The sequence below is a fragment of the Aedes albopictus genome, chromosome 3 (assembly GCF_035046485.1).
Source record: "Aedes albopictus strain Foshan chromosome 3, AalbF5, whole genome shotgun sequence".
NCBI lineage: Eukaryota > Metazoa > Arthropoda > Insecta > Diptera > Culicidae > Aedes > Aedes albopictus.
The window spans coordinates 147,326,713-147,345,294 of record NC_085138.1 but is presented as its reverse complement, the minus strand read 5'-3'; the positions used below and the strand labels follow the sequence as shown (position 1 = coordinate 147,345,294).

At 38.1% G+C, this 18,582-nt stretch overlaps 1 protein-coding gene across 1 annotated transcript in view; it reads right to left on the bottom strand.

The window, feature by feature from the left end:
* LOC134284013 (CDC42 small effector protein homolog) overlaps nt 1–18,311 on the bottom strand; it is an 84,833-nt gene extending 66,522 nt beyond the window's left edge. Inside the window, exon 1 of the mRNA XM_062856289.1 lies at nt 18,161–18,311. The gene's annotated coding sequence lies outside the window, so the exon portion shown is untranslated. The remainder of the gene's footprint in view (nt 1–18,160) is intronic.
* Between the last annotated feature and the right edge of the window lie 271 nt (nt 18,312–18,582).

The window sequence follows — 18,582 nt, the reverse complement described above, 5'->3', positions numbered from 1 at the left end:
AGTACAGGTCAGACTCGATTATCCGGAGTATTGATTTTCATTTCACTCCGGATAATCGAATTCTCCGGATAATCGAATCACGAAAAAAATATTAAATTTTAATTTAAAGCGTATGGAAAAGTATATGTTTTTGTTATTTTATGTGCATGAAGCAGAGACGTAGCCAGAAATTTGAACTAAGGGACGTCCATAAATAACGTAACATTTTTTTTTTATTTTTTTTATTTCCTCTTAGTCATACTACTTTAATGAGACCCCTGAAGTTTTTGTATTGGGCATCACAATATTTTGAATTCACCCTCTCCTCGTAAAGCGTGACGTAAGTTATAGGCGTTCCCTTAGAATATTGTATACAGTGGGACCTTAATTGTATTCTAGGCTGACGAAATCGGCATAGTTTTTTTTTGTGAATATTGAACTCCATAAAAAGGTTCTGATTCTATCAAAGGAAACAATACAGTTAAAGGGGGATGGTGAAGGGGTGTGGTTTATGTTAGGGTGATACGGGACGCCGTGTTATTTTTCCTATTTTCCTTCTCTTTCTAACAATTTGCCTCGCGATTTTGGAGATGGTAATCGCGATTTCTATCGCACAGAAGAGGCTGAAAAACAATCAGCATATGCACTGCAAGTGAGCATACACAATGACAAGTTATTGTTCCAAAATATGAAGTGGATTCTGAGATTACCATCTTAGTGCTCTGTTGCTGGCAGGAATTTCCTCGATCGTCCCGTTCGCCCTTAATTTTTGTCAGTTTTGATGAACGAGAATAAAATGTAATGAATAGGCCTGTAGTATTAGAAATGTACTTTTACTATTTAAAGCGGAACACTTTTATTTTCTAATTTTTGTTGGAATGATAGGGTATTGATTCCCTTATTAAGCATGTGGCTCCCATTTTCATCCTACGAAAAACGAAGGATTGAAGCGCTGTTTGTTTTGTATCTATTTTTTGTATTTTTTGTTAGAAGTGAGCACATATGAAAACAAAAAGAACGGAATCAATCGGTGCTGTAATCGCTTGTTTTCGAATAGGATGAAAATGGGAGCGTGAGATTACTGATGGCACACATACCCTATGCCCACTGCAACACAGCTTATAATAATTGGCTTCTTTAAGGTGAAACATCAACAAATCCCATTGCAAATTTGCATACAAACTTTAGAGGCACAAATCTGACGAACGAAGCCTCGAACCAAGCCGCACTTGTTTATCCTGGCTTTGCTCACTTGCAAAAAGAGGCAGCTTTTCCAAATCGAGCGCATTTGTTTACGAATTTTCAAGATTGGTGCTCTTGAAAGCGTGAGTAGGGGTCCAAGTCGGCCATTGTGGCAGCCATATTGGTATTCTCTGAAGTTTCTCCTTAACGATATAAAGATAATTCGATATTCTCATCTGCACGTCAAACAGAGCCAAAATTCAAATTTCCATGAATTTTGTTGTTCGGAACCTACACAGATCGAAAAAAGAGTGTAAAATTCTGTGACATATAATGCACATGTTTGGAGCGTGGGATATCACAGAAGTTTACATGACATATCATGTAAAAGTCATGAAATATCATGTAAACTTCCATTATATGTCATGTAGTTCAGCATGACTCTGAGTGTTTACATGACATATAACACAAATTTACATGATATATCATGTAAACCATCATAACACTAAGTTTACATGACTAAAATGAAGTTTACATGACGTGTAAATCTCATTATTTTTATCTGTGTATTTAAAAATCAATTTGAGGTTTGTATGGGAGCGATTTGTGGAATCACCCCTCGTCGCAGTTTGTACTGGGTAAATCTGTTAAACAGTTGCCCAGCTGTCAAAAGGTGATTTCAAAAAAAAAAACTTTAGATACCACAATAAAGTTCTAAACACTCTGAAAACAATTATAAGTGGCTCAGAAAATTCTTTGATTTGCCGCTGGAAAAATCACTGGAGGAATCCTTAGAGAAGTTTGAAAGGAGTGTCTGAACCGCTACGGAAATTACTGTAATTCATAGTAGATTTCTGTAAAAAATTCTTGAAAAATCCCCAGAGGAATCCATGGACAACATCCTGAAGGTCCCGAGCTGGTACGAATTAGATATCATACCAAGACAAGGTCATCGACAAAAATACCTCAACGAGTTATTGGTTTTGTATTGAGGACTGCTTGAGGTATTATTGAATAATAGAACACGCACCATATATTGTTTTAGGTTTTGCATACCTCAGTTTAATATTCTACACCTAATCGCTCCTGCCCCGGTATCTGGGAGTTCCTGGAGAAATCCCTCAAAATATCCTGAGGAATATCTAGAAGAAACTCTGAAGAATTCCAAGCACGAGTTTCTGCAGAAATGCAAGGAAAAGGAGCTCCTGGAATAATCCTTGGAGAAAATCCAGCAGAACTTTTGGGACTTCCTCCCAACCAACAGAAAATTCTGGAGAAAACATTAGAAAAATCGTTGAAGAAATCTTTCCAAGAATAGCAAGAATAATTCTTAGGAAATTTATAGAGGAAACCCTGGCGGTATTGTAGATAAAGGAAGGTAAGGAAGAATCCAGTAATTCCTGAAGAAACCCCAGGCGGACTGAAGAATCCCATATGGAATTCTTGGAGGAATACCAATTGATACCAAGAGGAATTTATCTTATTTGAATGCTTCCAACTGCTGGAAGTCTGTACCGGGAATTCATCATTAAAACAATCTCTGGAGGATTTTTCCTTGGAAATTCTAGAGGAATCTCAGTAGTAATATCCGAAGGAATCTCTACAGGCATTGTTTGGAAAATTCCTGGATTGGCGTCTGTTTTCAAAGGATACCGTAAATTATATTTTGAAAACAGTTGCAAATTTAGCATTTTTTTCGCTGAAACGAAATTTCAAATTGTTTGGCCCTTTTCAAATATAACGGGAGATTTGTTTGTTACGTAATTTGTATATGATTCCAAAATGTATCAACTGATATTGAGATTGATTGTAAAATGGTATGCCGAATGTAAAATACTTTTTCTTGTAAAAAGGGCTAACACAATCGGCTCAGAAAACCGACAATATCTGGAGAAAACGCAATCGAGGCCTCTCAAAATCGGGTCAGCACAGTATAATAATATTGAACGATTTCGATTTTCTGCTTAAAAATATTAAAAAATATCTCAATAAAAATACTCCGGATAATCGAGTCTAAAATTCCGGATAATCGAATCCCGGATAATCGAGTCTCCGGATAATCGAGTCTCCGGATAATCGAGTCCGACCTGTATTTCAAAGGAACTCTGGAAAGCATTCCTGGAAAAATGTTAGAGAGATTAGGAAGAAATCCCTAGAAAATGTGCAAAAGAAATTCCCAGCTTTTCCGGGAAGAATGGGAGGAATTCCTAGAGGGATTCTAAAGCATTTCCAGCTCAACGCACAAAGCGTGTAGACGCAACCTTTTTAATTCAAAGAAATTTCGCTCATGTATGAGATTTGTAACTTTTGAAAAGGGGTTATGATAAAAAACCTAACTCTCTTCTTCAAAAAAAAAAAAAAATAGCTCGAAAACGGTTTGTTGCATTGACATTATATTTTCGAAGGTGTTACAGGATATTCACGCAGAAAAAAATATTTTAAACTCAAAAATAAAGTGCTTTGAATCAAAGAAAATAAACCATTGAACCACGGCCTAATACCATTTTGATTTGAATCAAATACATTTGGTATTTGTTTCAAAGCATTATTTTCATTGCTTTAACAATCAAGCCTCCGCGACACTGATTGTAGTTTCAAATACTTCTCGCGTTTAGCATCATACGGGCGTAACTACAATGATCGATTTCTCTTCATCGATTTTCTCTTTGGATTATTCCGGGCAATACGACCAATATTCGGATGATATCTCGGTGTGTTTCGATAAAGGACGACTAGAACTAGCATCTAAAACAACAAAAACAACCGAAAATGATTTGCCAGACAAGTTATTAGATAACCAAAGAGAAAATCGATGAAGAGAAATCGATCATTGTAGATACACCCGTATGATACTAAGCGCGAGACTTGTTGACTTTGAATCTATCACATCATTGCTTTGAAAGTAAGTAATTTTGCAATTTCAAAGACTATATTTTTTTGAAACATCGATGGACTTAGATTCAAAAACAAAATCGACAATGATTTTTCATAAGGGCCTAACTGACTTGATCGATTTCTCTTCGTCGACTCTCTCTTTCGCTAATAACTTGATCAAAACAACCAAAATCATTAATCTTTTTGTTTCTATAGCAACATGTAGTCGCCTTCTTCGCATTTCAACCAAAAAATCTTTGGAAAACTCAATACACATTCTGTGATAACACAAAGTGAGGGTCGGTGAAGAGTTTTTGTTTGAAAGTGAAAGCGAAATAAAAAAGGAGAGTGAGAATCGAAAACGGATACTGCTATAATATGCTATACTGATAGCGGGTTAACGTTCATTACCAGATCTGCTCTTGAAAATCTGAAGGTAAAACTGAATCACCTTGCTCATATTGGCATTATGCATTCTCCAATATTGAAAACAAAAACATATTTTTTTGATTCAACAAACCTCGCGACTTTGAAACAAAGTATCTTTAAATTTGATTCTAATGTGTTATTTTTCTGCGTGTTTGAAGGACTTTAAAAAAATACATTTCGATTTAGTTATTTTTCTGTAGAACGCTGACTTTCAGAATTTTCCAAGAAACCCAGGATGGTCAAATGCTTCTAACTATTTTTTCTTGAATTTTTGATTCGCACCGTTTTTCAAAACATGCCAAAAGAAACATGCTTCAGAATTTCTGATACAAAAAAATAGATTCTACATAGGGGGAATTGTGTATTTTCGGCAGTTTTGTTCTCTTCGTCATGGTTTTTTTAGAAGCTGTTGAACTCAGAGTTGGCCTTAAATCCCTCCCAGCCAAGCTGAATTATACGACCAAGTTTCAGGTAATTTGGCTGACATAAAGCCCCCATAACGAAGAGAACGAACCTGCCGATAATACCCATCGTCCAATAAAAAATGCTTTCTTTGCTTTGAACCTTTCTAAGTAACAGCAAATTCAAAAAAGAAAAATCAATGAAAAATGGGTTTTGCTAAATGTTAAATGTTATTCGAGATCCTTTTTTGATAAAAACATTAAAAATCTCGAATAACATTCTATAAGGTCCCACACATTTTTCTTAATTTCGCTGTAACTTAAAGTAGGGGATTCTGGGGTAATACGCACCACTTAAGGAAGATGCGTCCAAATGCATATAAAAAGGCAATAATTTATTGGTTTAATGCATGCATTCATTGCATATACTTTCATTCTAAGAGAAACCAAACAAAATTTCAGCCTTAATACAGTTCAGCTCTTGAAAATGACGTTTTTTTTGTAAAGACTAACATTACGACTTCGTATGTTTATGCGGGGCAGTATGCACCCTTGCTCGGGGTAAAATGCACTACAACAATGGGGCAGGATGCACTCAAACAAAGGGGCAAGACGCACCACAACATTGAGGAAAGATGCACCGTCGAGTTTAGAAATCTTTTTACTTCTTAGACAAAATGCATGTTTTATAAGGTTTTAACACAAACAATAGCTCAATTTAGTTTGCGATTTTCCTTACAGAGAACTCATAGATATTATTACAGCTTGTTTTCTATAGGTGCGTTTTGCCCCAACCAATGGAGTGCATATTGCCCCAATCAATAGCAAAAAATAAAATAGTTTAAAACATATAATTTACGTAGATTACTGTTTAAGTTATTTTTTCTCTGCTTAGCATTGCCCTCAATGAACTGAATAAACATAACAGCTTTAGATGTTTGGTCGGTTTTCATCATCAAATCATTCGACAAACGATCGGGAAAATTACATCAGAATCATGCTTTTCAATTTTATTCATTTTTCTCACTAATTACGTAACGCAGATATGTAAAATTTTCCAGATGCTCATTTATTAAGACGTTCTATTAGACTGATAAGGTTTCGAAGCTCTAAAATCGATACTCCCTGAAAAACAAAGGGGGTGCGTTTTGCCTCGACAGTGCGTATTACCCCGGATGCCCCTACACTGAAATAGAGTAAAGAATGTAGGGAAAATATCATGTTATTTTTTTTTTTCATTAAAAGTTGTTCGTAAAATCTTTTTTCATATCAAAAATCTTAAACATTGTTTGAAATCGATGAAAAAATAAATCGAGAAGAAATTGTTACAAACATTTGACCAGCCTGGACTTCTTGTCAAAATTGGAATTAAATGTTATCTAATATAGGTTTGCGATGAATATAGCTCTCAGTGTATATTTTTTTCTAAAATTCAATCATCCCTAAAAGTTCAATCCATGTTTTCGGGCTAAAATTTTTTGATGAAGATTTTTTTTTCGTTTTCTCCCGCCTACTTCAAAAGTAAGGTGAGGAAAAACGGTTTTATGTGATGCATTTAGTAAATTGAAAAATATCGAAAAAAAATATGACATACTTTTTCGTGTTTTGAGCTGGAGATGCTCTCTAGAAATACATACGGGGGAATCTCAGAAAGAATCCTAGGAGGAATTCTGAGAAGAATTATGAAAAAAAAATTTGGAGGATTTCTGGGAGAATTCCAAGAGAAATCCCGGAAAGAATTTTGGGAGGAATTCCATAATAAATTCTAGGAGAAATCCTTGTGAAAATTGCGAGAGGTTTTGTTGGTGAATTTCTGGTATAAATCCCAGAAAGAACTCCGGGAGGAAATTGCAGAAGAATTGTGGAAGGAATCACTGCAAGGATGTCAACAGAAATCCCTGAGGTAATCACTAGAGAAATAATCCTGGGAAAAAATACCTGAAAAAATTCTGGCAGGAGATGCCGAAAAGTTGCTGATATGATTCCTTGAGGAAATCGTTGATAAAAAATGGGTTATCCCTGAAGAAATTGTTGGAGGATCCCGAGAGAAATGGTAGGAGGAATCTGTTAAGAATTCCGTTTTGGAATAAATAACTAGAACTATTTATGGGAGGAATCCTAGGAAATTTCAATAGTAGAATTGTGAGATGAATCCTAGAAAAAAACATCTGGACAACTCTTGAGAGGAACCCCGAGCTAAACCCTTGAAGTTTATAATTTCTAGAAAAATACCGGAATGAATCCTAGGAAGAGTCCCTGTAGGTGTAGGATGTCTTGGAAAACTCAATATAGCTGTCCTTTGAAAATTCCTGGAGAATTCTATCATCATCTATTCCCTCGAGGATTCCCTAGAGAATTCTTGCAAGCTTCTCCTTATGGAAAACCCTTAAACACGATCTTTGGCGGTGTTCACGAGTTCGCTGTACTCTACGACGAGCCCAGTTCCCACGAACTTTTGTTTGACCGAGTGATCGCTCTGTTGTATTTTGTACAACGCGTTGGAAAATCTCGCTTTTTGTACTTAATCCACGAGCGATCGCGCTGTTGTATTTTGTACAACACTTTGAAAAAATCTCGCTTTTTGTACTCAGCATTAGCGTGGTGTTGACACAGGTAGTCAACCGCGCGAGTTACGGAAGGTTAATGTAGTATTAGCGTGGTGCTGCTGGAAGGATAACCTTCAGTGATTCTAGAAGGATTCGCTACAAAACTGATGATGTCCTAGACTAGAGGATCTCGTAATCTTCATAGTACATCACGTTGTGTCTCCAGTTAGCCTAGTGGTGAAGGCTATGGATCGGCAATCCGGAGACGGCGGCTTCGATTCCCGTTCCGGTCGGGAAAATTTTCTCGACTCCCTGGGTATAATGTAGCTCGCCTCACAATATACAAATTCATGCAATGGCAGGCAAATAATTAATAACTGTGGAAGTGCTCAAAGAATACTAAGTTGAAGAGAGGCAGGCCAAGTTCCAGTGGGAACGTAGAGCCATGAAGAAGAAGATAAAGAAGAAGAAGATGCATCACGTTGAGAAAAGCTCGCTGAACTGGTGTACGGTTTCGGTAAAAAAAATGACCCTAATGCACAAGGCGGGTTAAACAGGAATCAAGATGAAAAAAAAAATCCTACTATATTCAGGGGATATAAATTTGACATACCTACCTACATTAATCGACGAAGGTTCGACTCTATTTCGCCGTCACGCCGTCGTCATTCATCACTGCTCGTTCAGGCGACCGACCCGATCAAAACAAAACTCATAATTTTCATGCCCCAGCTCGGGGCACGATGTAGGTCAGCAGTATCAATGCAATGCGTCGAGCCAGTGGAATCTTGCGTGTGAGGAGATCGCTTCGCCGAATCGATGATGGTGGATGGTATTCCATATAATAATAAAACAATGCCACAGTAGAGAGACCCGCCCCCTGTCACGTCACGAGTTCATCCATCCGCCTCCTTGAGAGTGAAGGGCCCCATCCCATCGCATCAGATTGGTGCGCGCGCGAGCACGAGCACACGCTTGCCCAATACGAAAGGGAAAACATACTTTTATTGATGGTTTTATAGCCCTTCTCGTGTTCGATTTTCTACTTTGACGAGCGTTTGAATATTTTCCGCTAAAAGGAAAATCTAATCGAATGCACGTTCCAACGGTCATCATCACGATTTTCGGCTCTTCTGAGTGATTGAGGTGTGGTGAATCGAGAAAGCACGCGAGCTGTATGTGAAAAAATGGTACCGTGGCATTTGTGGATTCTTTTAAAGGCTAGCTCAGGGTGAGACAAGCCTGAAGGGCTATTTGATTCACACTGTAGTTTTTTTATTATCTTATTTTTTATATTCTTTTAAGTTTCACTTATGGAATACTGAAAAAAAAGGAATTTTACTTAAAGAAAAAAAAATCAATTTGTGTTGAAAAAATAAACAGTGACAAAAAAGTGCCCACTTCAAAAATCGATATGTTTTCGATAAGTTTCCATTGGAAGACCCCTCGATTGTTTATGTTTTGATATTTTGACATGTTTAGAAGCAAATGGCTTGACCTGGTGCATTTGTTTACGTGATCGCGTTTGATTAAGTTGAAAAAAAAAATGGAGAACGTAGTGGTTTCGAAAGCAATTCCGTTGTGTATCCGAAAACTGGTAGTTCGTGATGTGCAAAACGGTGAATCGCACCGGGCTGTCGCTAGGAAGTAAAGTATCAGTAAGGCAGCGGTTGGCAAAATTCTTCTGAAGCTTAAAACGTTTGGATCAGTGGTGGGTCGAACTGTTCGTCGCCGTCTCGTAGCACAGGGGTTGAATAGCAAACTTGCCCGGAAGCGCCCATTTATCAGCAAGACAAACAAAGCCAAACGGCTTAAGTTTGCTAAGGAGCATGCTGATAAGCCCCTAGAGTTCTGGAAAACGGTTCTCTGGACGGACGAATCAAAATTCGAGCTGTTTAACCGAAAGCGGCGGGTTTGTGTTTGGTGCAGATCGGGAGAGGAGCTTCAGGAGCGCCACATCCAAGGCACGGTGAAGCATGGAGGAGGAAATGTAATGGTGTGGGGATGTTTTTCATGGAGTGGAGTGGGTAGTCTCGAGAAAATCGACGGGATAATGACGGCGGATTCCTACATCAACATCCTGCGAGAAAATCTGGAGGTTTCGCTGCTCCAGACGGGCCTTGAAGAGAAGTTCGTATTCCAGCAGGACAACGACCCGAAGCATACTGCCAAGAAGACCAAGTCTTTCTTCCGGTCTTGTCGGATCAAACCGCTGGAATGGCCTCCACAAAGCCCGGACCTCAATCCCATCGAGAATTTGTGGGCGATTCTCGATGCCAGGGTTGACAAAATTGGTGTTACCAATAAAAATAACTATTTTGAAGCCCTGGAGCGCGCCTGGGAAGAGCTAGATCCACTGCACCTAAAAAAGCTGGTCGAGAGCATGCCGAAGCGCTTGCAGGAAGTCCTGAAGGCCAAAGGAGGACACATCAATTATTGAAAAGCTTTTGTTTTACTTTAATTTATGTTTTCTGTAGCCTAAATGAAGTGGGCACTTTTTTGTCACTGTTTTTTCAACACAAATTGATTTTTTTTTCTTTAAGAAAAACTCCTTTTTTTCGGTATTCCATCACGGTGTGTTGCGTAGAACAAATTCAAAACAAAAAATTCGGCATGTCTGAAAATTTGACACAATTAAGCTGAGACTTCCTCCTTTCATTTACGATCAACACCGAAATAAACTGTCGGGGGGTCTGGAGTAATTTTTTTTTTCAAAAATTTTCTGTATATGACACATTCCACGCACTTCTACACCGCGGTTCTTGAACTTCATCGAGCGATATTTCCGGGCTCCTGCTATCGATTTTGATTCTTTTTGCACAAAAATGAAGATATTTACTTATACCCTTCTAATAATATTCGAAACTTTGAAAACTGCCTACAGAAAGTAGCAAATTTCCTGGCGTGTAGTCAAAATTTGACGGAATGTGTCATATGATGCACATTAGCGAGGACACAATTATATGAAAAATGTTAAGTGTCACTACCTGCACAACCTACTTTTTTAATTTCATTAAGGTCCCATATCAACTGTGCTAAAAATAAGCTTGATTTGAGAAACTGTATTTTCGCTGATCAAAGTTTACATAGAATTTTCTATGGGACTTTTATGAAGAAAAGCTGCTGGAGGGCACCCAGTATACCCTCAAATCAAAACGCTGATGAATTCTCATATAAAATTTCGCGATGAATTAGACCTCTGAAATACCATAAGAAGTTTGTGGAAATAGTTATTAAAGCCATATCCGACCGAATAAATGACGAAATGTTCATTATAACATGCCAATTATAATATTCAATCGGTTTAATGTCAATACTTTTTATAACAAGCATCATTACGCTTCGTAGTCTTGGAAAGTCTTGTTTCTTGTAAAGAATCCTTTAAACAGGTATCAACGCCCACTATTCTTTTTAAAACGAATTACAGCTTTGGTACATAAAGAAGAGTAGTGATACTAGGATAAAAGGTATGATATAACACATAAATATGTATCGCTATTAGAATTCAAACGGATATGTTAAAGAATTAATTGTGTATGTCTTTACAAATGGTTACTGTTATACAAAACAACTGAACGAAGCAAGTGATCGTCGTAGTGCTCTGATGACTCTGGAACTTTCAACTTGTCCCAAGTTAGACCAAAATTAAAATGGACGGTCTCACTAGCCTGTTCGCCATATCGTCCTAATCCTGATCCAACGGAATTACAAAGTTCTGGAACATGGAATCGCAGGATGTGGAACTTGGAACTGTTCGGAAGTTTCGCCTCGATCCAGTGTGCTGTAAATTCTTCAAGGGAGTCTTGGTAGCCAACTTCAAGTTTTTCTTGAAAGCAAGCCTTGAAAACGGCAGCGAAACTGTTGAGTACCTACACAAAATATATAATTAGTTACAGTTAGTATGAGAAATTTTAATACATTCTTACAGATCGAAACATTCCGAGCGGCCCATCAAATTCCAACATGGTTCTTTTGTCCAGTAGTTTGTGGCAATGTCTGCCAGTAAATCCATATTTGCTGTGTCGTTGACAAGAACTGACTTTTACCCACTGCTCAGCAGTTGCTGGATCGGCAGTCTCAACCGCCTTATAGACTGCATTTATTATCCCAAGAACGATATGGAGCACGGGAGGTGGACACAGCATCACTGTTGTTTGATCGGGTGACCCACATAGCAAAGGGTATTGAACACAATTGTAAAAATTCTTTGCTCGTTTGTCGTCGGCATCATCATCTTCCCATTTTTTGTAATTGGTTCTGATTAACCAAGCGTTCTTGCAATCATGCACTCTTGGGATAACTTCGATTTACTTGTGCAGCAATATGGACAAGGATGGGAAGAGCTGTGTCTCATGAGTCCCAGCAAAAGATTGACAATTTTAAGGTCCCCTGCCACTACTGCCTCCAATTCGTTCAATTTGAGTAGTGTTGACCAAACTTTCGCAATATTGGAGTATTTTTCCGTTATGCCTGGTACAACAGCGAGCAGTAACAATTTCTTGACTCCTGTGTCCTTTCCTCCTTTTTCATTTCTTTGATTTTTTTCGACGATAGACAACGTAATTTTGCATGATCCTCCACCATCCGTATTCTTGAAGAATACGTCTGCTAGAGACAACGATCGCACCGTCAGAATAAACTGTATTAACGCCTTGACATCGTTACAATAAACTGCCGGTTTCGTTGACGTACATGCTTGCGGATTCTTCTTCTCTTTCTCCAAATCGAAAGAAATGCGAGTAATGGAGAAAAACTCTTTGAGCATTTGGTTCGCGTTCGTTATTTGCTGGGGTAAATTCGAGGGAACCTCGATACCCCGGAGGACACTACTTAGTCGCAAGGTTTTTCTGGTACTCAAATCCCATATGGTTTTGATAAGAAACATATCATCCATGGATAAAACTTTCGTACTGCGTGAAACTGCAGAACCCGTGACCCAGTGCGACGGTCGTCCTCTTATGTTTGCTAATGCAATAGATCCATCTGAATCACGGTTCTCCTTCAAATACGCAGCTACGACTGAATCGCCGGACCGTGGGCGGTCGCCAGTTACCATTTGCAGGAGGTTTTGCTGCCTCTCAACTCGGGTACACGAATGCCTTTTGCCCATGGAAAGTTCGGAATAACAAATCGTACAAAGTTTTGCTGTTCGTACCTTTTTTGAATTCTCTGACACTGAAGGCCTCCCACGTTTGTTGGAGTTGTTGATCTGATAGCCGCCGAACTGAGTCAAGGTCACACGAGCAGCCACACACACACACACACACACACACACACACACACACACACACACACACACACACACACACACACACACACACACACACACACACACACACACACACACACACGTCACATTTACACAACATTCCACTCCTTGTAGATACACGCTGAAAGTTTCTGCACTTGTGGACTTCCACGTTTTGATTTTCATTTATAGCAAATGAGCAACGACAACACATTTGCTTCGGGTAATACCCGCTTCTTACGTCAATGTCCGGCAGAAACCGATTTTTTACCAAGAGCACTGTTTTTTCGGATATTTGTCTTAAGTTTGATTTCTTGAAACACAAAACACAAACTTTACTTCGATTTTCCTCGTGAGTTCTAGGAGGCGTCATCTTTACGCAGCGCGATTACAGGTTAGGGGCTGTCCATAAACCACGTGGTCATTTTTTTTGGGACTTTTCAACCGTGACTGGACCATTCGGTTCGCTAGGTATGTGCTCATGAAATTTCGTCGTGGCTTCGTTCTACTACCACCTTAAGAAGGCTTAGCCATTATAATAGCTAATATAACATCCTAATTAAATTAAGAAATTCACGCTGCATTTTTTTTGTTTCTTGGCTAAATTATCGTTAATTTGAATAAAAAAAAACTTCAAAAAAAAAAGTTGCTCTAGACCCCCCGACAGTTTATTTTGGCCAAAGTCGCAAATGAAAGGAGAAAGTCTAAACTTGCTTCTGTCCAATTTTGAGACATGCCGAATTTGTTTTTATAAAGTTATACAAAAAAGACACCGTGCCATAAGTGAAACTTAAAAAGAATATTAAAAAATAGATTATAAAAAAACTACAGTGTGTTTACTTTATTTTGAACCAAGTAAATGAGAGAAATTGAATAAACGACGAGGTGGGCACTTCATTTTGCCTATCAGTGTATATAATAAAATTCCCAAAGTGGGCCAAAATACCTGCCCCGGGCCAAAATACGTCCACTACCCTACCATCAGAAATTTCTGGAAGCACCCCTGGATGAAATCTCAGTAGGAAGTCCTGGATAAATCTTTGAAGAAATCTCTGAATCACCAAATGGATTTCCGGAAAAATACTAGGAAGATTGTCAGGAAGAATCCCAGCAGGATTGCTAGGCGAAAACTCTAGAGCAATTCCTAGTAAAATTCCTGAAGGTACCCCAGTAAGAATTTCTGAAAGAATTCTAGGAGAAATTTACCAACACAGGAAACCACAGGGAATTTCTCAAATTCTCACAGGAAGGCCAATAGGAGCTTCTGGAGGAATCACATGACGAATTTCTCGAGAAATCCATGGATAAACCCTCTGAAGAAATTCCTTGAAAAAAAAAACACGGGAGGAACTTTCGGAAAATCCCAGGATGGAGGAGTCTCTGCAATTACTAGTGAAACCCCACTAGACTTCCAAGAGGAATCCTAAGAGAAGTGCATTGAAATTTCTCGATGAACCCATAAAGGGATACCTTGAGAAATCCCTGGAAGAATCGAAAGAGGGTAGATAGAGGAATTCTTGTAGGAGTCCCAGAATGAATTGCAGGAACAAATATTTCGGATAACTCAAAAATGGCTTAGAATGATGTGTCTTAAAAAAAACGAAATTTGAGGTGTCGCTTAACGGTATTTGATTACTTTCGAAAAAAAAAGATTCCGGAAATACCGGAATCGGTTTCCCGGGAAATCCGTATACATATACACACTCAGTTGAGCACGGCTAATTTTCATTCTTTTGTCGAGATCCGCACAGCCGAGCGCTCGGCAATCGCAGTTTAACTGAGATATCAGCAAAATGTTAAGTTTATTCATAGCAGCACCCATGGGTGCCGCTATCATCAAACATTAAACGTCAAGCGTTTAGTCGAGATTTCACCGTTCGAACTTCAACCGAGATCCACACAGCCGATCTCGGCATTCTGTTTTAAGTATGTAGGGTCCCAAACGGCCAGAAGTATGTCAGGCAACGTAATACTAGCACAAAATGGTGTATTTCGAAAACCGTGTTGTTTGAAATACTGCATGACAATATTGAACTATTTTCAAAATTAGGCTCCGGAACTGGATTTCGGGAAATCGGTAAATTAATTCCAAAATGCTCAAATGTGTTCTGTAAGTGACTAATCATCGTGATAATATGCTATAACTTCCAAAATCATGAAGTTTGATATGCCACATGATGGTGTTTGTTCATCTTCGAGAAATGGACCCCGGAACCACCGGAACCGATTCCCGTTAAATCCGCATATCGGTTCCAAAAATGGCCACAAGTGTTTCGAATACCACAAACACAGCTCAGAATGATGTATCTTGAAAAATCACGAAGTTTGAGGTGTCACATGATGGTATTGAAACTTATTCAAAAATTGACCCCGGAATCTGTTCCCCGGAACATCCGTAAAACTGTTTCCAAGGCACTTAGTGACCGGGATGGGCTTTCAGATATATTTTTCTATCTTTCTAGTTCACTTAGGTCTGAAAACTTAATTGTACTTAATCGAAAACTCACGTTTCCCAAAATGGCCAATTCCAATGACCCATTTTGATTCCGGAACCAGGTGGTCATTCCAATAATTATTGGAATTATAATCCAACGAATCCCTAAATGAGAAAGGAATGTGCTTCTTGTGTCAAAAATTGGTTGAAAAATATTGAAAAACAAAAAAGCTATAGCGAAAAGAGTGTTTTTTCGCTCTCTCTTTAGGAGGGGTTGGTCACGGAAGGGTTTACACTAGGGTTTACAACTCTTGAAGACATAAAATATTAATCATTGTTGAGATTCCAGGGAAATACATTTCATTCGCATTGGAAATGAAGGTCAAAGATCGCAATATGTAATGCAGTATCGCTTACGCCACGTAGTGAACCAGTCACAAACTAGATTTTCCCTTATGAACATGGTATGGATGTGGAGAACATCTTCTCTGAAGAAAGTATTCCAAAATTTTGCTTAATTCTGGCGATATTTACATCGAAAGGACGGTCCTACTTATAGGACGCTGGGCGGATATGGGTTAATGATAAAATTTAAAATGGCGGTGAAATCCAAGATGGCTGCCAAAAAATGTCAACTTCATATAAAAGATTTATACTTTCCCTTCATAGAAATGTAAAGTTTTGTACATGCTACAACATGAATTTTTAAGATATTACACATTGAATTAGGTCCCGTAACGTGGGTAAATCACCTTAGAACGGTGCGTTACGGTACCACATTAAGTTTCAAACTTGTTATTTTTCTGCATAAAGTGGGAGATAGGATTGAAACTTGATGTGTTTTTTGTCAAGTGTTTTATTTTTATAATTTGACTTTCACTGCGATTTTTTTTTACTTTTTCCTCTCTAATCTTGTGTTTGTCAATCATTGATTGGTTGCCTTAATCCTTTGGCCCCTTCAATATTTTCAATATCGAAATGCAGATGTGAATATTATTTACCTTTTTAATTTTTGAATACTAATATACTCTCTTGCAGGAATATCAAGGTAAGTTCATTTAATAGATCTTTAAACCATCCATCAAAAATGTCAACTACGCTCTAGATTGTCAAATGGAACTCCTCATAACAACCCCACCCTATTAGCACAAATTCTTTTTTCTTATCGTCTATGGGGATAGTTTGGGTTCCCTATATCTTCTCAAGTAGACAACAAACTAACATTCCTACCCTTTCCTAGCGATTGGAAGCACGTGGCCAGGTATACAATGTGATGTTTGTTTCGACCAACTCTAACACGTAGAAAAAGACGTTAATCCCAAACATTATTTTAGCGACATTACGTGTTAGATTTTTCAAAGCATGTGAAGTTGAGCATTGTATAGCCACCCACGACGTGTACAATCGCCTATGCTATGCAATGCTGTTACACGTTGAATTAGGTGCAATTTGAAAAAAAAATATCATTTTTGTCACCTTGTCAGCCGCTTGGCAAGCGAGGGGTCCATCAATTCGACCCAACCAAAGTGGCTTTCATATTTTTTATCCTATTCTAGCAAACAAGTAAGAAAAATTTGAATTCCCAGAGTTTATGTAAAGGGTGGCCTGGTTTGGGTGAGAATTACCTCAATATCTAATCCTTTTTAAACAGTGTTGGCATCAAACAACAGACACTTCAACAAACACTTTAATAGGCATAACATACAGGGGATAGACAAAATGATCGGGAGAAGCAAAATTTTCACTTTTCAAAAAATGTTCAACTAGCTCAATTAGATGTATATCAGTGGTTCAAATTTGGAAAAGATCGGGCTATTATGGAGATTCTTTAAAAAGGTATATTTATCCGATAGCCAACTTTGAGCTGTTATATCTCCGGATTCAATGAACCGATTGCAATGATATTTTGATCATTAATGACTTATATAATTAACTCTGAAAAACGTTTGACTTAACTTGAAATTTTGTACACAAGAAAAAGTTATAGCGATTTCATTTATTTCACGATTTTTTAGTAAATTGGCCTATTTTTAATATGCATCCCATTACTTTTCCAATTTATTGGTGGCTATGTTGTTACCTTATTTTAAAACACACACATTTACGAGGAAAATTAAAAGAGCTATAATTTGCATCTTGAATTTTGACACGATGTTGAATTTTTGGTTAATTTGGTGTTTTATTAGAAAATTATTCTAATCGTTATAATTTTCTTCCGTGTCAAGAATTTTATGTCAAGTCAAAGGTTTAAAAGACACTACACCATCTTCAGCCAGAGGCTGCACAGACTGAACATTGCACTAACATGAGACAACGGACAACACACATAACACCCAGTGGCCAAATGGAGAATTTTCCGTTTGACGAAAAGTTTTCCCCGACTGGAGCGGGAATCGAACCCACACTCCGAGGCTTACGAAACGCCCAGACGACTGACGCCGCTAACCGCACGGCCACGAAGCCCACATAGCACATTATATAAATCATAATGATCATTGCATTCGGTTCATTGAATCTGGAGATATCACAGCTCAAAGTTGACTATCGGATGATAATTATAATTATTATACCTTTTGTAACAATCTTTATAACTTCATGGAGAATAGCCCGACCTTTTCCAAATTTGGACCACTGATACACAACTAGTTCATGAACTTACAGTGAAAATTTAAGAATATTTGATGCACTTTTAGAAAAGTTACAGCAAGTTGAACATTTTTTGAAAAGTGAAAATTTTGCCTGTCCCGATCATTTTGTCTATCCCCTGTACTATTTCAAACTTCACATAAAACTATGTTCCTCTATTTAACGGTTTGATAAAACAAAATGTAGAGCTCCTGAAATAAGGACAAGATTTTTTACATGAGATATCAATGAATGGAAGCTATAAACCTTTCAAGACAGATTCACTTTTGAAAAGTTATCCGAAAAAAGAATCTTGGACATGAAAAAATCTCCAGGAAAGTATTGCTAAAAAACAGACTATGTAGATTCAGAAACAGATCTGTGTCATCGAAGCATATTATGCTATGCAATTACTAATAGATGATGAAAAAATGGAACTTACCGGGAACTTTTGGGGCGTAGAATAAGGCAATAATCCGATTTCGCCTCTAACTCCTCCTGAAATGGAAAAGAAATAAAATACAAATCGCATAAGTTTCGACATCCACTAGGTATGTATAGCTAAACGTGTTCATGTGTGTTCATGCAAATAACCTGCTCCAACCCGACCGACCATCGTCATCGTGTTGACCTTTCCTAAAACCGAAGACTACTTTATCAAGAAGACTTGCAGCACTGCTCAGAATCGGGAGTCACTGTTAGCAGCGCCATCACGGATGAAGGTGGAAGCATTTATGACAGTATGTGTAAATCTTCATACTCGCACCAATACACTCTTACACTTTTATACAATGGTACCACCTTAGCTTAACAGGAGGCGGTGCTGTCGCTGACGCATGCCGTTAGTATCGGAAAACAACAGAG